The 21,975-nt window shown below is 38.3% G+C and overlaps 1 protein-coding gene across 1 annotated transcript in view; it reads left to right on the top strand.

Annotated features, from left to right (window-relative positions):
- The window catches only part of THSD7B (thrombospondin type 1 domain containing 7B), a 911,067-nt gene that overhangs the window by 211,400 nt on the left and 677,692 nt on the right, over nt 1-21,975 (top strand). The gene's annotated exons all lie outside the window — the stretch shown is intronic.

The raw sequence follows: 21,975 nt of genomic DNA, 5'->3' as shown, positions 1-21,975 counted from the left end.
TATTAGCACTGAATATGGGATATGTGTTTTCACATTGTCTTTTAGTTGTCAATTTGTGTTTCAACTTTGCTTATGATATTTTTTATGTAAAAGTTTAAAATTTTTTCTAAGTAGTCATATTGGTCTCTATGTATAATTTATTGAATTTGAAGTTTAATTATGGCCTTTTCCACATCCAGTTTGAATGTATTGATGGTTTCAAGGTGCTACTAATATTTATGCCAGAGCAAATGGGTAATGTGGGATTTTTCCAGGCCATCTGGTTATTATGTCACCCTACATATGATGCATTTTGTGCATAGACCCTAGATAACCTCTTGTCAGTGGGTCCTATGTGTGTAAAGCTACTCTTTATTTATAAGAGCAAAATATAAGAAAGAATGTCAAAAGGGAATACCATAACTAAAACTTACAATACAGGACACTAAACAGCAAAGAAAAGAAGTAAACTAGATTTCTCTGTATATCGAGATTCATGGATATCCAGGATATAAATGTAAGGTGTGAATACAAGATTCTAGAATGTTATGGATAAATATATTTTTTATATAATAGTAACTGATAGTTATAATTAAATATAGTCCCAAGTTACAATAGTGGTTCCTTCTGGTACTTGGAAAAGGGAGTCCTGGTTATGGTTTAAGGGGAATTAAACTATTATATTAACATCTTATTTCTTTGAGAATAATTTGAAGCAAGTATGACAGTTGTTAAAATCAATGGATCTAGATTGGAGTGAGGTAAATGTATATTTTAAGAAACATTATTCTTTATATTTTCAGTGACTCTTTTTCTCAAAATAAAGATAAAATAATACCTCAAAAGTGTATCCATGGTTTTGATAAATTACAGTGAGTGGTGTTGGATTCGTGATCTCTGAGGAAGATTTAACTTCAGGACCAGGGACCAGGCTTGATCACTCAAGAACTTTTGTATAGCAGAGTTTTACAAAAGTATAAAAAGGGACAGAGAAAGCTTCTGACATAGACATCAGAAGGGGAATGGAGAGTGCCCCCAATCCCTAGACTTAGCAAGGGAATTATATACTTTTTAATTGGTTATTACAATAAATCAAAAGAATGTCTCAAGGTTGTAAAGATCTTACTAGACCTACTCCCATAAGATAACAGGATTAATCAGAAGGTTTTCAGGAAGGAGAAATATGTCCTCAAACAGGATACATTATTGCTATATAATCTTTACTAAGGAATGTAGGAAAAAAAGTTTGTCCTTTCCTCCTCCTTGAGAATTCCAGACCCCTTTCTCCTCCTTGGGGACCCTGGACTTCTTATCAACCTGCCTAGGACTTGACTCTCTCTTTCCCCCTTTTATTTTAGGAGAATTATGTTGCCAAGGGAAAGCGGTGTCATCTTTGTTCCATAACTACTTCCTGCTATTGAAGGGCATCATCCCTAAATTGTTGAGGCAACATATTCTCCTGATCCTCATATTGAGGGTCTCTGATCAATGGGCCCCCTGTAATAGTTGGAGGAGGCTGTGGTACTCATAGGAACCTGGACAACTATTTGTAACTTAAAAGCTTTCAGACAGTTAGAAACAAACCCTGTTTTAGTTGCTGATTTAAGGCAAAATAATCGTTAAACCAAGTTAAAACCTAATCAAAATTAAAGTCACATTATGTCCATAGTTGAGGTACAATATGTTATACCAGTTCATCTTAGGATTGTTAGATGTCATCAGATCAAGAAGAGGTGTCACATACAATTGTTGTTGGTGAAGGTATTTGCACAGTTGAAGAAACTCCTTGCCTTGAAGTGGAGAAACCCACCATGGGAAATCTTCAGTTAATGAGGAGGTTGAAAAGCTGAAAGCTGAGTCACATAGTTAGTTCTAAGGCTTTAGGATCTATGACAATATCTGTGTGCAAAAACAGTCTGTCATAGAGACAGACCCTTCTTCTTAAGGGTGCTTTAATGAGAGCTTTTGAGCCCTCATTAAACCTATGGGTAAAATATTAAACAAACTGTCTTGTGTTTTCTGAGTTAACTTTCACAGATGCCTCTGAATAATGTCATTAGCCTTTTTAACTTTAAAAAGGCTATGGCCACACCCCTTTAGTTACAGTAGCTTTAAAGACAGAGCATTGTTGCTCTGAACTTTAGAGTTTAATGACTTCTCAATCATGAGAAGTCAGTACAGTAAGATTTTGCCTATTAGTAAACTTATGAGCTTTCAGTTCAGTTCAGTTCAGTCTTTGCGACCCCATGAATCGCAGCATGCCAGGCCTCCCTGTCCATCACCAACTCTCAGAGTTCACTCAGACTCACGTCCATCGAGTCAGTGATGCCATCCAGCCATCTCATCCTCTGGCGTCCCCTTCTCCTCCTGCCCCCAATCCTTCCCAGCATCAGAGTCTTTCCCAATGAGTCAACTCTTCACATGAGGTGGCCAAAGTACTGGAGTTTCAGCTTTAGCATCATTCCTTCTAAAGAAATCCCAGGGCTGATCTCCTTCAGAATGGACTGGTTGGATCTCCTTGCAGTCCAAGGGACTCTCAAGAGTCTTCTCCAACACCACAGTTCAAAAGCATCAATTCTTCAGTGCTCAGCTTTCTTCACAGTCCAACTCTCACATCCATACATGACCACAGGAAAAACCATAGCCTTGACTAGACGGACCTTTGTTGGCTTTAGGCATTAGCAAAACAATAGTAGCAGTTACCCTTCAGAAATGTGGCCATAGCCTTTTTTCAGTAAGGAACTAAATTTTGATCCTGTGGGCAAGCTCAAAGCGGGAGCCTACAAAAGAGCAGTTTGAAGGGCCTTAAAAACCTTTTGAGTCTCTTGGGACCAAACCAGCTTGTCAGGTTGGGCCTGCTGATTCTGTTATAAGTTTATAGAAAGGCCAGGCAAGTTCTGCATAACGCTGAATCTAAATGCAACAATAGCCTGTAATGTCCAAGGATCCTCTCAATTGTTTTAAAGTCATAGGTGGAGGGTGATTTAGTATAGGTTTAGCTCTAGAAAGTATCTTTCAAATCAATGATTGAAAAATATTTGGCTCATTTAGGAATTTCAGACAGTAAAGTATAAGGATTAGACACGTATTATTTGTATATCTTGAACAAGTCTTCATTTATCATTTGACTTTTCTTACACCTAAAATAGGAATGTTGCATGGACTAAACCCTTCCTTAACCTTGGACATTAATGAATACTGCTTTTAATGTGGAAATAAGTGAGGGTCTGTGAGCTTGATAATGACAGGAACAACATTTTGTGCTTGACCCATAGTTTTTACATCAGCCCACACTCTAGTATTTACATTTTGTTCAGTTAAAAAGACTGGGTTCCATATTCATGAAAACAGAGGCCTCGACCTTCTTGAGTATATCCCTCTCCAGAAAGGGTGAGGGAGACGGATACAATCAGAAACTCCTGTGAAAATAGCACAGAGTCTCAGTTGCAGCTTAAAGGATGACTGAAATAATAACGTTTGGCTTGTCCTGACAGTCCCATTACAGTAGGGGATTGGGAGAAAAGCAGTCCAGGGGCTTCAGTGAGCACAGAGAAAGTTGCTCTAGTGTCCAGAAGAAAATCAACTGATTGGACCCGCACAGTTATTAATACCCAGGGTTCCTCAGATGTTATTAGGATGGGAGCTTGTGTGGGGATGCCCAGGCATCTTCAGTCCTGATTGTCCTGAGAGTCCAACCCCTGGGGCCTACGCCTCTGGGGGCAGACTCTCCTCCAGTGTGGTCCTTTACTGACCGGACATGGAGCCGGGGTGACTTAGATGCCTGAGGGCAGTCCCGCTTGAGATGCCCCTCCTTTCCACAGTAATAGCAAGTCGGTCTCTTTTCACCTGGGTCCCTCTGGGCATTTTTCCTCAGCCTGTTTCATAGCAGTTTTCATAGCCATCACTAGAGCCTGGGCCTTTTCTTTGGTTCTTTTCTGCTGTCATTTTTCCTCCTTATATTCTTTACTGTAATATACTGAGTCAGCGGCAACAGTTTTTCTAAAAGACGGATTTGGTCCAAATGCCTGTTTTGGTAGCTTACAGCAGATAGCTGGAGTCAACTGAGTGAAAAATCTATCTTTAAGGTTATTTCTCCCTCTGAACTTTTAGAATCTATGTCAGTAAACTTGTGGCGAGCCTCCCACAGTCTAACTAGGAATTTACCAGGAGTTTCGTTCTCTCCCTGTCTATGTTAGCCAACTTAGCATAGTTTAAAGTCTTAGCATGTGTTTGCTTGGGTCCTACAAGAATACCTCCAGCAAAGTGGCTCTGTTATGGGAACTGTTTGGCTCACAGTAGGAAGGAGAGCTATTTTGTCTTTCCTCTTTCCCCTTGTCTCATGTTGAAGCCATTCAACTCCAAAAGTAGTAGCTTCCCCAAAACTCGAGCTCTCAAGTCAGAAGTTGGCGTCTGTCTCAAGACATACATTACATTTCTCCAAGTAAGCTCATAAAGTAAAGTTAGTCCCATAAAGGCTTCTGTGTGCTTTTTGGATCCTCTCGATAGTCTTGACCGCAATTGGGACTATTTGAATTTTTACCAAGACTGAGGCAACCCCTTTGGAAAGGTGCCCTGATTCTCAGCCTATTCCGTTGGGAGCCTCAGGTGCAGTGGCAAAATAAGAGGATAGAAGGGAGCTGAAGGTTTCATACCCAAATCTGTACACTTAGGACATAAGTCTGGCATGTCTCGCAGAGGGATAAAGAGCAACACATATGTCACTTCTGCCCATTTCTCTTGTTTTGTACAGAACTGATATAATTATAAGACAGTATTATAATTGAGATTCTTTAATTGGCCAGTGTTCCTGTCTTCCAAAGTATACTGTGGCCATTCAGTATCACAGAAAAAGATCAGGCGTGTCTTTTTAAATTCTGGGGAATCAAACTCATCCCAGTTTTTTGAATACATTTTAAAGAAGTGGTTCTGGAACTGTTAGCTCCCATCTGTAAGACAGAAGACAGCGGCATCCACAGCTGTGGCTTCTTTCCACCGGAGGTGTCCCTCCCTGTTCTAGATGAGGGTGTTCAGTTCAGTTCTTCTCAGTTGCTCAGTGCTGTCCGACTCTTTGCAACCCCATGGACTGCAGTACGCCAGATGGGGATATAGACACATTTTACACCGAAGCTTTCCTTCCCTGGTTGGACTTAGTCTGTCCCTTACTAATGCAGGTGCCGTATTCATCTCTCCCAGCTCTGCCACCAAGGTGGGGTGGAGATGCACCAGGGGTAGACCTGATGTCATCCCAGACTGATTTAGTTCCATACCACCAAGACCTTTGTTTGATTTGCGCTTTTCTCTGATGCCACCCGGGGTAGAGCAGAGCAGATTTTGGAATGTTTTCCAAGCTAGTGCTAGTAGGGGAATCATCTATCTTACATGTGCCTGTGCACATTCCTGAGTACAGTCCTGACCTCAGTAGAATGGTGAGTCATGAAGGGATGAACAACTAAGATGTCCCTTCTGAGTGTCACCACACCAGTGTAGCAAAAGCGGTGGTGGAGGGTTGGCCAGCCAGGAAAAAGTGATATTTGTCCTCAAGCTACGAGGGCCAGTCTTTCCAGTTCATTCCCACAGATTTCACAAAATGAATATCTAGAGAGTTGAGACAAAAGCCACCAGAGAGCCTCCTCTAGTCCACTAAGAGCTAGCACTACCTCAGGAAGAAGCTCATTGCACTTCCAATCTGACCATATCCTGCAATTCCCAGTCTGTGTCTTCAAATACATTATGGTCACCACCTGTGCTTCTATCCACGTAGATTAGAGGCAAAACCATGACAAAGACTCACTTTCAGGTCGCTGGCCCCCGAGGCAGCCAGCCAAGAGAGTGATCTCTAGCCTGAGACATTCCTGGAGCTAGAGCTCTGCCTCAATCCCAAACGTGCTCTTGTAATGTTTGGCTCCTAGCAAGGCAAGGCACTTCCATACATGGGGGTCTAAATAAAAGTACATATTAACACCATGGATCACAAGTCCCTTGAAAGCCTATGATCTGACAGATTAGGTTAGTTGTTCTAATTCCCCATGCAATTATGAAATGGTCAAAGAAACCAGGAAAAGTTGACCGAGAAAGGAAAGTTTGGTCCACATGCTTCGCCCGTTTCTGGCCGCTCCCCTCACAGGGACCTTGGGGTCTCTTGGCATTGGTAGGTCGGTATAAACCCCCACCAAGTAGCCCCTTTCTGGGGCTGCCTTCGGTCATTACGAGGCATTGTGAAACTGCAGAGCAAGGCTCATCTCTTTCTTCAAACAGGGCATGTCATTCATTCACATAAACACACCTTAGAGTTAGTAAGTGAACTGAAAGTTGCTCAGTTGTGTCTGACTCTTTGTGACCCCATGGACTACAGTCCATGGAGTTCTCTAGGCCAGAATACTGGGTTGGGTAGTCTTTCCCTTCCCTAGGGAATTTTCCCAACCCAGGGATCAAACCCAGGTCTCCCACATTGCAGGTAGATTTTTTACCAGCTGAGCCAACAGGGAAGCCCTGATGGAGTTAGTAAAGTAAAGCAGAAAATGTGTTTACTGAGAAAGTAGAATATAGAGCTCTGAGTGTTCTTACCTTGTTCTGAAGATCCTGGATGAGCCCCCAAGATGACAGCTTACGGTGAATTGTGTTCGATTCGTGATCTCCCAAGAAGATTTAGCTTCAGGACCAGGCTTGATCACTCAAGAGCTTTTGTATAGCAGAGTTTTATTAAAGTATAAACAGGGGCAGAGAAAGCTTCTACCATAGACATCAGAAGGGGATGGAGAGTGCCCCCAATCCCTAGTCTTAGCAAGGGAATTATATACTTTTTATTTGGTTATTACAATAAATCAAAAGAATGTCTCAAGGTTGTAAAGATCTTACTAGACCCACTCCCATAATAAACATTTTAAGATAACAGGGTTAATCAGAAGGTTTTCAGGAAGGAGAAACATGTCCTCAAGCAGGGTACATTATTCTTATATAATCCTTACTAAGGAATGTAGAAAGAAACATTTGTCCTTTCCTCCTCCTTGAGAATTCCAGAGCCCTGTCTCCTCCTTGAGAGCCCCAGACCCCTTTTTCCTCCTCGGGGATCCCGGACTTCTTATCAACCTGCCTAGAATTGACTCTTTCAGTTTCTCCTAGTGTGTGACTAATTTTGTTTTTATATTTGAATCTTTGATCAATTTACACTGGGTTCTTATATATGGTATAGGAAATGGATCTTATTTAGTCTTTTCCCCAAAGTCTTTCCAGTGTTCCAGTGCTATTTATTTTATTAAAAAGTGTCTCCTTTTGACCCTATAATTGAGATATCATCTTTATTATGTATTATATTTTTATACATAGTTGGGTCTCTTACTGGGCTTCTATTCTATTTGTCTATCTATTTATGAGCTGGTGCTGCTGCTGCTAAGTCGCTTCAGTCGTGTCTGACTCTGTGTGACCCCATAGGCAGCAGCCCACCAGGCTCCCCTGTCCCTGGAATTCTCCAGGCAAGAACACTGGTCTGGCGTTACTTTAATTAGAGGGTCTTTGCTAACATAATATCTCACTGGGTAGTCATTTCTCATAACTATTCTTTGTTTGTATTTCTTGGCTTATTTGAAAGATAATCATTCCTTATAAAATTTGTGATCAATTTGTCTAGCTCAATAAAGTTAGCTCACTGGAATTTTTATTGTGATTACATTAAATTTATAAATTAACATATAGCTAACATTTTTAATAATACAGATTCCTTTATTTTTATATTGAGATATATTTTATGTATAACATTATGTTACACATAGGTATTCAATATAATGATTCAATATCTTTGTATATTTCAAAATAGTCACAATAGTTTTAGTTAACATCCATCACCATACATAATTATAAAAGTATTTTTTCTTCTAATGGGAAGTTTTAAGAACTATTCTCTTAACAACTTTCAAATACTGAATACACTGTTATTACTAACTATAGTAACCATGCTGTACAAAACTGGATGTTTGTACCTTCCTTTACCCATCTCTCCCCTCATTCATGTCCTATCTCTTCAACCACCAATTTGTTCTCTGTGTCGATGAATTTGGTGTTTTGTTGTAGATTCCACATGAAATCATATGTTATTTGTCTTTCTCTGCCTGACTTATTTCACTTTAGCATATTGCCTTCAAGGACCTTCTGTATTGCTGCAAATGGCAAGATTTCATTATTCATTTTTATGACTGAATAATATCCCATTATATGTATAACATTATATTATATATAGAATATGTAATATATATGGAAGTATATACATACACAGGCTTCCTTGGTGGCTCAGAAAGTAAAAAATATCTCCCTCAATGTGGGAGACCCAGGTTCGATCCCTGGGTCAGGAAGATCCCCTGGAGAAGGGAATGGCAAAATACTCCCTAGAGAATTTCAAAGACCGAGAAGCCTGGCAGGCTGCAGTCCATGGGGTTTCAAAGAGTTGGATATAATTGAGCGGCTAACACATTCACTTTCACCTTCATATATCACACAGATTTAGAATTGCTAGATTAGTACAGTAGTCCACTTTTACTTTATTGAGGAACCTCTCTACTGCTTTCCATAGTGACTGCATCAACTTATATTCTCACCAAGAGTGTACAAGTCTTTTCTCCACATCCTTGCCAAATTTGTTATTCTTTGTCTTTTTGATGATAGCCATTCTGACAGGTGTGAAGTTGTATCTTATGATTTTGACTTATATTTCCCTAATGCCTTGGAATCGGAGAAGGCAATGGCACCCCACTCCAGTATTCTTGCATGGAAAATCCCATGGATGGAGGAGCCTGGTAGGCTGCAGTCCATGGGGTGGCTAAGAGTCAGACATGCCTGAGTGACTTCACTTTCACTTTTCACTTTCATGCATTGGAGAAGGAAATGGCAACCCATTCCAGTGTTCTTGCCTGGAGAATCCCAGGGAAGGGGAGCCTGGTGGGCTGTCATCTATGGGGTCACACAGAGTCGGACACGACTGAAGCGACTTAGCAGCAGCAGCAGCAATGCCTTAGAATATGGAATGAAGCAGGGCAAAGGCTAACAGAGTTTTGCCAAGAAAATGCACTGGTCATAGCAAACACCCTCTTCCAACAACACAAGACAAGACTCTACACATGTACATCATCAGATGGTCAACACCGAAATCAGATTGATTATATTCTTTGCAGCCAAAGATGGAGAAGCTCTATACAGTCAACAAGAACAATACTGGGACCTGACTGTGGCTCAGATCATGAACTGCTTATTGCCTAATTCAGACTTAAATTGAAGAAAGTAGGGAAAACCACTAGACCATTCAGGGATGACCTAAATCAAATCCCTTATGATTATACAGTGGAAGTGAAAAATAGACTTGAGGGACTAGATCTGATAGATAGAGTGCCTGATGAACTATGGACAGAGATTCGTGACATTGTAAAGGAGACAGGGATCAAGACTATTCCCATGGAAAAGAAGTGATAAAAGCAAAATTGCTGTTTGGGGAGGCCTTACAAATAGCTGTGAAAAGGAGAGAAGTGAAAAGCAAAGGAGAAAAGGAAAGATATAAACATCTGAATGCAGAAATCCAAAGAATAGCAAGGAGAGATAAGAAAGCCTTCCTCAGTGATCAGTGCAAAGAAATGGAGGAAAACAATAGAATGGGAAAGACTAGAGATCTCTGCAAGAAAATTAGAGATACCAAGGGAACATTTCATGCAAAGATGGGCTCAATAAAGGACAGAAATTGTACGGACCTAAGCAGAAGCAGAAAATATTAAGAAGAGGTGAAAAGAATACACAAAAGAACGGTACAAAAAAGATCTTCATGACTAAGATAATCACGATGGTGTGATCATTCACCTAGATCCAGACATCCTGGAATATGGAGTCAAGTGGACCTTAGAAAGCATCACTACGAACAAAGCTAGTGGAGGTGATGGAATTCCAGTGGAACTATTTCAAATCCTGAAAGATGATGCTGTGAAAGTGCTGCACTCAATATGCCAGCAAATTTGGAAAACTCAGCAGTGGCCACAGGACTGGCAAAGGTCAGTTTTCATTCCAATCCCAAAGAAAGGCAATGCCAAAGAATTGCAACTCAGACTACCACACAATTGCACTCATCTCACACGCTAGTAAAGTAATGTTCAAAATTCTCCAAGCCAGGCTTCAGCAATATGTAAACCATGAACTTCCAGATGTTTAAGCTGGTTTTAGAAAAGGCAGAGGAACCAGAGATCAAATTGCCAGCATCTGCTGGATCATGGAAAAAGCAAGAGAGTTCCAGAAAAACATCTATTTCTGCTTATTGACTATGTCAAAGCCTTTGACTCTGTGGATCACAATAAACTGTGGAAAGTTCTGAAAGAGATGGGAATACCAGACCACCTGATCTGACTCTTGAGAAATTTGTATGCAGGTCAGGAAGCAATAGTTAGAACTGGGCATGGAAAAACAGACTGGTTCCAAATAGGAAAAGGAGTTCGTCAAGGCTGTATATTGTCACCCTGTTTATTTAACTTCTATGCAGAGTACATTATGAGAAACGCTGTACTGGAAGAAGCACAAGCTGGAATCAAGATTGCCGGGAGAAATATCAATAACCTAAGATATGCAGATGACACCACCCTTATGGCAGAAAGTGAAAAGGAACTTAAAAAGCCTCTTGATGAAAGTGAAAGAGGAGAGTGAAAAAGTTGGCTTAAAGCTCAACATTCATAAAACGAAGATCATGGCATCTGGTCCCATCACTTCATGGGAAACAGATGGGGAAACAGTGGAAACAGTGTCAGACTTTATTTTTTTGGGCTCCAAAATCACTGCAGGTGGTGATTGCAGCCATGAAATTAAAAGACGCTTAACTCCTTGGAAGGAAAGTTATGACTAACCTAGATAGCATATTCAAAAGCAGAGACATTACTTTGCCAACAAAGGTCCGTCTAATCAAGGATATGGTTTTTTCGTGGTCATGTATGGATGTGAGAGTTGGACTGTGAAGAAAGCTGAGCACCAAAGAATTAATGCTTTTGAACTGTGGTGTTGGAGAAGACTCTTGAGAGTCCCTTGGACTGCAAGGAGATCCAACCAGTCCATCCTAAAGGAGATCAGTCCTGGGTGTTCATTGGAAGGACTGATGCTGAAGCTGAAACTCCAATACTTTGGCCACCTCATGCGAAGAGTTGACTTACTGGAAAAGACCCTGATTCTGGGAGGGATTGGGGGGAGGAGGAGAAGGGGAGGACAGTAGATGAGATGGCTCGATGGCATCACCGACTTGATGGACATGAGTTTGGGTAAAGTCTGGCAGTTGGTGATGGAGAGGGAGGCCTGGCGTACTGCGGTTCACGGGGTCACAAAGAGTTGGACACGACTGAGCGACTGAACTGAACTGAACTGAACTGAGCGACTGAACTGAACTGAACTCTGTTATCTATTTTAACTATAGTTAGTTTATGTCTGTTAACCCCAAACTCCTAATTTATCCCTACCCCAACCCTTTCCTCTTTGATAAATTTCCCACGTGGTGCTAGTGGTAAAGAATCTGCCTGCCAGTGCAGGAGATGTGAGTTCAGTCCCTGGGTCAGGAAGATCCCCTGGAGGAGGGTATGGCAAGCCAGTCCAGTATTCTCACCTGGAGAATCCCATGAACAGAGAAGCCTGGTGGGCTACATTCCATAGAGTTACCAAGAGTTGGACAGGACTGAAGTGACTTAGCACACATACATGCAACCATAAGTTGTTTTCTATGTACGTTGGTATTTTCTGTTTTGTATGTAAATTCAATGGTATCATTTTTGTTTTAGATTCCATATATAAACAATGTTAGTTTCTTTATCTGTCTAGCTTACTTCACTTAGTATGATAATCTCTGTAATCGTTATTATGGAATCTTTTACAAGACCTGTCCTCTACTTTCTGCACCCAGTAAATTGAGTCTGAAGGGGGTCAATGGATAATCTGTTAGAATATTTTCTGTTTACTTGTGATTTGAACGTAAAGGTGTGTGTGTGTGTGTTTGTGTATTTTTATGTGTGTGTGTTCTCTTTATCCAGTAATGGTGAACACAATGGTAATATAAGGTTTGTTTCACTCTTACTGTTTTTTGTGGGGTAATGGTGGTAGGAGAAATTCAGAGTTAGGTAACTACCATTGTTCTCCAAACCTGAAATCAAGATAGACTTTTTTTTTTTCCTGTTTTTTTTTAATTTTTATTTTTAAACTTTACAATATTGATTGGTTCTGCCATATATAGAAATGAATCTGCCACAGGCATACACATGTTCCCCATCCTGAACCCTCCTCCCTCCTCCCTCCCCATACCATCCCTCTGGGTCATCCCAGTGCACCAGCCCCAAACATCCAGTATTGTGCATCGAACCTGGACTGGCGACTCGTTTCATATATATTATACATATTTCAATGCCATTCTCCCAAATCATCTCACCCTCTCCCTCTCCCACAGAGTCCAAAAGACTATTCTATACATCTGTGTCTCTTTTGCTGTCTCGTATACAGGGTTATTGTTACCATCTTTCTAAATTCCATATATATGCATTAGTATACTGTATTGGTTTTTTTCTTTCTGGCTTACTTCATTCTGTATAATAGGCTCCAGTTTCATCCACTTCATTAGAACTGATTCAAATGTATTCTTTTTAATGGCTAAGTAATACTCCATTGTGTATATGTACCACAGCTTTCCTATCCATTCATCTGCCGATGGACATCTAGGTTGCTTCCATGTCCTGGCTATTATAAACAGTGCTGCAATGAACATTGGGGTACACGTGTCTCTTTCCCTTCTGGTTTCCTCAGTGTGTATGCCCAGCAGTGGAATTGCTGGATCATAAGGCAGTTCTATTTCCAGGTTTTTAAGGAATCTCCACACTGTTCTCCACAGTGGCTGTACTAGTTTGCATTCCCACCAAAGGTGTAAGAGGGTTCCCTTTGCTCCACACTCTCTCCAGCATTTATTGCTTGTAGACTTTTGGATCGCAGCCATTCTGACTGGTGTGAAATGGTACCTCATAGAGGTTTTGATTTGCATTTCTCTGATAATGAGTGATGTTGAGCATCTTTTCATGTGTTTGTTGGCCATCTGTATGTCTTCTTTGGAGAAATGTCTATTTAGTTCTTTGGCCCATTTTTTGATTGGGTCATTTATTTTTCTGGAATTGAGCTGTAGGAGTTGCTTGTGTATTTTTGAGATTAGTTGTTTGTCAGTTGCTTCATTTGCTATTATTTTTTCCCATTCTGAAGGCTGTCTTTTCACCTTGCTTATAGTTTCCTTTGTTGTGCAGAAGCATCAAGCTACAAACGGTATTCTTCACAGAGCTAGAACAAATAATTTCACAATTTGTATGGAAATACAAAAAACCTTGAATAGCCAAAGCTATCTTGAGAAAGAAGAATGGAACTGGAGGAATCAACCTGCCTGACTTCAGGCTCTACTACAAAGCCACAGTCATCAAGGCAGTATGGTACTGGCACAAAGACAGAAATATAGATCAATGGAACAAAATAGAAAGCCCAGAGAAAAATCCATGCACCTATGGAGACCTTATTTTTGACAAAGGAGGCAAGAATATACAATAGATTAAAGACAATCTCTTTAACGAGTGGTGCTGGGAAAACTGGTCAACCACTTGTAAAAGAATGAAACTAGACTACTTTCTAACACCATACACAAAAATAAACTCAAAATGGATTAAAGATCTCAATGTAAGACCAGAAACTATAAAACTCCTAGAGGAGAACATAGGCAAAACACTCTCCGACATGCATCACAGCAGGATCCTCTATGACCCACTTCCCAAAATATTGGAAATAAAAGCAAAAATAAACAAATGGGACCTATTTTTTTTTTTAATGCAATTTTCAGTTCTTATACATTTGAGTCTCTAACAAGAACTCTCACATGGATCAACTGTAAATATAATTTTGGCTTAAAAGCCGGAGAAATTTAATTTTAGTCTTGGCCATTCTGTATTCTTGCTGTGTGCCCATTAGAAAATCACATAACATTTTTGGGGCACGAGTGTTCTTTTCCATAAATTGAAAGTAGAAGCTAAGACCTTCAAAGATTACTGATATTGCTTTCATCTCTAAGCATTCACAAATATATACCAACATATCATTCTTAGTACTCTAAGAAATTTGGAGAAGATAAAATCCATTTTATTCTGAGACTTATACTGCACTTTAAATTCTGTTGAATAATGTTTTCTGGTAACAGGAAATGAGCACAATACTAAAAACATTCCCTTTTGATAAAATATCACTCTCAAGGATATTTCTTCTCAAGAATGTAATATCTCAGTCTGTGTTCTGATCTCTTTATCTGTAGAAAAATCTCTCTATCCCACAGAAGCAACTGAGCAGTGTATTTAAAATAGAATTTCATGTTGCTATTTTAGCTCTAGTGCATGATTTTAGGTTTATTATCTATTGAATACTTTAAAATGATATAAATCACAATAAGAAATTAAGAGGCATTTTAAGAGCTCAGCTTTACTATATTGTGGATTAGAAGAAAACAATTTATATATCTCAATTAGAGGCTCCCATTAGTAATAAATTCTAACCTAACATAAATGCCTTTTGTCATATAAGACATAAATTATCCCAGGTTACTGTGACCAGGAAGGGCATTTAGAAAAGTAAACTCGTAATCTTCCAGTTAAAATTTCTCAGGAATTCTTAATTATTTTCATGATAATTTTAAACTATTTCTTAAATTTGCAAAGTTGGTTTCCAGACAAAATTTTAAAAAGTCAACTTTTTAAATTATCTTTACTCATTGAATCATATAGGCAGTAGGCAGCTTACTTTTAGTCTAGTTTCTAAAGTGGCCAGGGATTTCACATAAACCTGATATGTGCATGTTTTTCTTCTTCAGGTTACTATTCTTATTTTCTGAGATATTCCTATTAGTTTGACTGATGGGAGAAAAATGAAACCAATTTGGAGTCAAAATCATTAAAAATAAATAGCATATATTCTATCTGGTTTCCCAAATCTATTCTCTCAAGCCTATCTGGGTTCTGGTTCTTCTCTCTCCATTTTCCCATTCACATTTTATTCCCTGGTGTTATTTTCACAATGTGATCTTGAAATCATTCTCTATGTTAGAATGTGTAAGCCCTAGAAGCAACTGTTCTCTGCTTATTATGCTATAATTTGGGTAGCTGCTACCATATGGATAGCAGTATTTTTGCTAAATAATTGGAATATCTGTACATTTGAACAGCACCCAGTTTTATTAAGCTTGCTAAAGTACTTTCTTAGTTAGTTGCAATTGTACTTCTATAAAAATAACCTTTTAACTGTTAAGTGTATTTTGCAAGTACTAAAGGCTGTAAACAAATATTACATAATTTAGAACAAGCATAATAGAAATGAAAATTCTTTCACAATTCAATATTTCACTCATCCATTTTTAATTACTTCTATCCAGTGTTTTTCCACATGTAGGGAAGATTGAGCTCTGTGGGAATATGTTGATTTATTGAATAGATAATTATGTGGCTTTTGCAAAGCATTGTGTCAAAGGACTTTTTCAGTTTTTGGTTAAATATGGCAGACCGAACATAACCATTTATTACTGCTGTATTCTGAAACCCCACTTAAATAACAGTAAAGGAATAAAAGAGGCATGAACTCTCAAGGAGAAATATAATAGAAAATGATATAATAGTTTAAATGAAATGTCAGCAAATGAGGGAAGCTGGAAAGTAGATGGATGCATGGTGGTTTACTTAACAGGGTGGAAAAAGCTGAATGCTCCCCCTTCAGTTGGTTGACCTGTCAAAAGCAGACCAGTTTACATGACACAGCTGTATCAGACACAAAGCCATTTTCCTGTCACGTTTTTGCCTCTTCCATCACACACGGAAAGATATTTAACTGTCTTCTTTGCAGTTTTACAGGAGCCATCTGACTGAGCTCTGGCCAATGCAAAGTGGCAGGAGTAACATAAGCCATTTACAGGTCAAAATCATAAATCACTCTGGGCTATCCTCTTGCTCTCTCTACCTTTCTACCTAAAGGTGAACTTGGAAGACACATATTCTAGACGGTGAATTTATAAGATGAATACAGGGGCTTCCCTGGGTCCAGTGGCTAAGACTCCATGCTCCCAGTGCAGGGGGCCTGGGTTCAATCCCTGGTCAAGGAACTAGATCCCACAAGCTGCAGCTAAGAGTTTGCAGCCACAACTACAGTTGGAAGACCCAGGGTGCCTCAACTAAGAATCCATATGCCGCAATGAAGATGCAAGATCCTGCCTGCCACAGCGAAGACGTGGCTAGCCAAATTAAAGAGAGAGAGAGAGAGAGAGAGGGAGAGGGAGAGGGAGAGGGAGAAGGGTATGAACTGAGTTCTCAAGTCTTTAGGTAGAAGAGCGTCTTCTAGGAAGGCTGATAAACTGCATCAAAGACTAAAGTGTTTGTGAAGAGAAAGTGAACATTTATTTTGTTAAGTCATAGAGATTCCAGGGTTTATTTGTTACCAGAATATAGCCTATTCTACTCTGACCAATATAAGATTCTTAGAAGGTTTAAGAATTATAGGCAGTGGTAAGCAACTCTGATGACAAATATGTTCAGTATGCCTAAAAATTATTCCCTTCTCTGCAGAACATAGTCTTAAGTGTGAAAAATTGTCCTCTGAACATGCAGGGTAAGTGAAAACCCATTCATAGTGTGTGAGTATTCTGACAGCTCTTTCTCTAACCAGTTTTCATAAAGCTGATGACTGGCTCTATACACATAGTGCAAGAGATAGCAGAAGTCCTATCTTAGGGAAAATGGGAGCTACAGAGTAGAGACTGATGGAGACCAACATTTGACGGTCTCCAATAAAGTAGTCTGAGTTCTGCATAATCACCCAACAGAAATGTTTCAATGAGCCTCGCCTGTGATCAAAGAGTTTCCCATCTGTGCTTATGGTACTTCATTTTACTCCATAAGAGTAAAGGATCACTAAAGTTAAAAAAAAGTTATATATAATATTGTCAAAGATATTAAACATTTCACTCATGAAATAAAAGTAAAATAATATTAAAATAAATTAGGAAATAAGAAAAAAATGTTGGACATTAAAATTTGATTGTAAAATATGTTTAATTAAATTAAATATGTTGAATTAAATTAAATATGTTTAATTAATTAAAAATTTTAAAGATAATTGAGGGAATCTCTTTGAAAGAAAAACAATACTGAAAATAGGGAAAAAACAGAATTATATAGGTTAAACAAGGACAAATGAGTTTAATGTTGATGTTTCCAACATAGGAGTTTCTTCCTATAAAATGCCACATATGAAAATATATATCAAATTGTGATGACCTAAATAGGAAATCAGAAATATAAAAGTTCTCTAGAAGGAAAAATATGAGAGTGTAGCTTATGACATTGGGATAGGAGAAAAAAGTTTTGTACATGGTGAAAAAAAAAAGGCACAAACTATAAAGGGAAAGACTAAAAAACAAACTATTGCATATCACAAAACACTATATACAAATTAAAAATAATAATATGAGAAAAGTTATTTGTAGCATAAATAAGAAAAAACAGGTTACTATGTAGAATTTGTATTTCTCTCTCTGTATTTACTTTTATCACCTATAATGTGTCTAAGTTTTCATCTTAAGAAAAAGTCATCCCACTAGAAATATGTATTAGTTTCCTATAGATTCTATAACAAATTACAACAAACTAAGAGGCTTAAAACAGTGTAAATGTACTAACTTATAGTTTTGGAGGTCAGAAGCCTTAAGAACTCTTGAAATGAAGGTATTATTCTGTTTTTCCCTGGAGGTTCTAGGGGAGAATCTGTTTTCTTGCATTTTCCCTGTTTCTAGAGGCTGCTCACTTTCCCTGGGTCGTGGCCTTATATTATCCCAGCCTCTGATTCTGCTGGGCTTCCCGGGTGGTGCTGGTGGTAAAGAACCCACCTGCCAGTGAAGGAGGACATGAGACGTGGGTTCTGATTCTGTTATCACATCTGCTTCTCTGTCTCTGGCCCCTTTGCCTCCCTTTGGACTCTTTTATAGTTACATTGGGCCCATCTGAATAATCCAGGATCATCTCTTCCTCTTAGTATCTCTAACAGTTGCATCTGCAAAGTTTCCGTTGGCAGGTAAGGTTCACAGCTTAGACGTGTTCGCAGCTTTCAGGAATTAGGATACGGACATCTTTGGGGGACCACTAGTCTACCTATCACAACGCACAAATAATATGAATGGTAAATTCATAGGATAGAAATCTGAGTAGTCACTAATGATTCAAGAAAAATATAAATACAGCTCAGTGGTAACCTGGAAAAAACAAATACAATTACTCAACATTTGGTGAAAAAATAAGTCTAATAATACCAAGAATTTTTAGCATGTAGGAAAGGAAAAATATCACACTACCTATTATATTGCTTTACATGAATATTTATGGCCCAACTTCAGGCAAAAATACTAGGGAATTTGCTCACAGATGTATAGCAACATAGAGACATGCAAAGGAAAGTTTAAAACATAATCCTATGGAAAAGAAATTAAGCACAACCAAAAGGTATACTAATGAGAACATGAATAAATAAATTTCCCTGTATTCTTGTTGGAATATTGCTCACTAATAAAAATGAATGTGCCATATCTGCATTTTTCAAATGGATGTAGAAGTCATAATATCAAATGAGAAAAATGATTTCCAGAGTAATATGAATAATAAAGAAATATTTAAGTAAAATTTTTTAAACATACCAGACAATAAATGTTATTTCTAAGCATATACCTACTTAAAATATAAAAATGTGTAGAGAATAATAGAAATCAATTTCAAGGTAGTGGCTGTGTATGAAGAAGAGAGATGGTATTAAGATTGTAAAAGACATAGGTTGTTTACCTGAATTTATAATTTTTAAACATTTATGTAATGAAGTTTGAAGCTAAATGTTAGCTTTTGCTAGCAGAGTATGGGAGTGTTTGTTACATTACTCAGCTTTTCTGAATGTTTCTTTAATATTATCTTGAAGTAGTAATTGAAGCGTAAATGAAATGAGGGTAATTTTCTGTTGGTTTTTATAAGTGTTTCTGTCCTTATTTTCTAAGTAAAGAGATTTCCTTACATTTCCAGAGGAAGTAATATTAACTAGAGTAATTTTTGGTTTCAAAGGTTTCCTTTACAGTTGAATACTTGTGAAGTAATTTGCAAATGACAACATACTCTATAAATGTCAAGAAGGTTTAATTACCTTGGCTTTTCTGTCTTTTTTTTTTAAAGCTAAATTAGCAGTATATGTCTGTTTTATTAAAAAGGCATATCACCTTCTGTGAAAGAATTGAGTCTTATTTGTGTATAGACAATACTCTTTGTCTGGGGCTTTAGTTTGTAAGGTGACTCTACTTGGGCTGAAAGGTATTAATACTATAACTCCGGACAGGGTAAGCAGATCACATTTTATTATTCTTTTTCCCATAGATAATGAATCTAAGTAGCCTTCAGACTAAGGTCATGGAAATGTATTTTGATACAGAATTCAGGATACAGACATTTCTGATAGACCGTTTAGTGCTTACTCCACTATTTCAGAAAAAGAACTAATCTCACTGATTATGTTAGACCAGGGCTTTATGTGGTACCTTTTATGATTACTCTTTTCAATAAAGGAGGTAAGTTGGTAAAAATAATATTAAATATTGCTATTAACTTATAACATTAAAATAGTAAATATGTAATCATTAAAACATATGCCCATCCTAATTCCAAGAATTAGAAGCTGTTTTCAGAATTACAAAACCCCTTGATTAATTCATCCAACTCCATGCAAATGCTTTACTGTTGGAGTCTTACCCCTTCTTCTAGTCCAATAGGAAAAATTCGTTCAGGGAAGATGAGAATGACAACTGGTAAATGCTAAGGACCAAACCACTACTTCTGTAGACAAAGAACTGTATAGTGTGGGATCTTCATTATGAAAAGAAGAAGAAAATCAACTTTGGAAATTAAAACTCTTTTAAAGTATACACACATTTAAAAACTTTATTAAATCCATTGATTAGGGCTACCTTAACAAAATACCATAGACTGTAACTTAAACAACAGATATTTATTTGGTCACAATTCTGGAGGGTGGATCAGGTGTCAGCAGGACTGATTTCTTCTAAGACTCTCTCCTTGGCTTGTAGAAGGCTGTCTTCTTTCCATGTCTTCTTATACTCTTCCCTCTGTGTGTGTCTGTGCCCTAATCTCTTCTTATAAGGACACCAGTCATACTGGATTAGGGCCTACCCTCATGACCACATTTTAACTTAATTACTGCTTTAAAGACTCTGTCTTCGAGTACAGTTACATTCTGAGATATTGAAGGTTAGGACTTCAACGTATGAATTTGTGTCAGGACATGACTCAGCCAATTATGTTTTCTGAAAAGTCAAAACCTAGAAACTTGTTAATCAACAGTTTTCTGTTGTGTCACAAGTTTAAAAGAGGTGGTCCTTCCTTCCATTCTCCCCATTGTACAAAGATGGTACATTATGATTTAGGTGGGAAATTTTCAACAAAGATTCTTCCTATTTTCTCTCAATCCCAAGACCCCCAAATATCTAATTGAAGTGAGTAATGATAATGAGGTATACATTGCTTTTTTCATTTTGAAGGGGATCATATGATCTGAATAGACTTTAAAAAATACTGTACCAAAAGTTTATATCATTGTGAAATTTGAAAACCATACTAACTCTCTGTGGTTTCATAAAGGATGCATGCAAGCATGCTTGCTAAGTTGCTTCAGTCATGTCCGACTCTTTGCGACTCTATGGACTGCAGCCTGCCATGCTTCTCTGTCCAAGGGATTCTCCAGGCAAAAATGCTGGAGTGGGTTGCCATGCCCTCCTCCAGGGAATCTTTCCCACCCAGAGATCGAACCCGTGTCTCTTAAATCTCCTGCAGTGGCGGGGGGTGGGGAGGTTCTTTACTACAAGTGCCACCTAGTGCCCTTCATGAAGGACATCTGTACTGAAATTTCACCATATTTTACTCATTGATCTGGCCAAATGTAAACATATATTATTCTCCCCTGCACCATCTTCTATAATCTATTTCTTTATTGGCTCCCTTAATTTTCATTATTTTTCCAAGTCAGAAATTTGGAAACATTTTAATACTTATCTCTTTTTAAATACATACAAAATAACCGTTGCCAAACTCTATCTGTAGGGGTTGTTCCACCCGGTTTCACAGGCCCAGTTTTGAAAGTCAGTGTTTGAACAGTGTTTAAACCCTTTCTTTGATTTATATTCCTGTCAAAATTATGCTTTTCTTTCATTCGAAGTAATGGATGTCTTTGACTGAAGAAGGGAAATACTAACAAGATGAAAAAGAAACGAATGTCAATTAATACTTGAATTATTATTATCTTCCTACATGAATCTGACTTCCTTCACTTAAAATTATTTAATACTCAATTAAATCCAAAGTCCTTAGTCCATGACATGAAGCTTTTCCAGACATACTTTTTACATAACCACATTCCTAATATTTGTCCACTTTTCTCTTTGAATTTTATGTGCCCTAAATGTGTCCATTATGGCTTTTACTTTCTCCCATTGGCGTGCTTTTGAATAGTTGACCACCAGTTCTGGTGGTTGAAGGTTCAGAGTAGGGTAGGGGGCTTGATTTGTAGCATTTGCTGATTTCTGTAGTGTAACTACTCTGACCATGGCTAAGTTTAAGCTAGTTACATGAAATCAACTGGCTTGCAAAATTCTGGAAATTTTACAGTTGGTCCTTGTTGAATAGTATATCCAGTTCTAGCATACCACTGGTTCCTATGCCCACAAATTTTACCTCAAGGCTTCAAATATGCTACTGACTTGACTTGATTTTAAGTCTTCTTTCTGTGCCCGAGAAGTTCCCATTAATTTTTTAAAGTGTGTTTCGGATGTCCGTCCGTCTTAGAATTGCCCCCCTGTCCTTACCCCAGCTTTCCCGTGTGGTCTATCACTGCCTCATTGGTTTTTCTCTTCATCAT

This window comes from Bos taurus, chromosome 2 (genome assembly GCF_002263795.3).
Source record: "Bos taurus isolate L1 Dominette 01449 registration number 42190680 breed Hereford chromosome 2, ARS-UCD2.0, whole genome shotgun sequence".
In the NCBI taxonomy this organism is placed as follows: domain Eukaryota; kingdom Metazoa; phylum Chordata; class Mammalia; order Artiodactyla; family Bovidae; genus Bos; species Bos taurus.
Note: the sequence above shows the minus strand (reverse complement) of the source record. Positions and strands in the feature narration are given on the sequence as shown.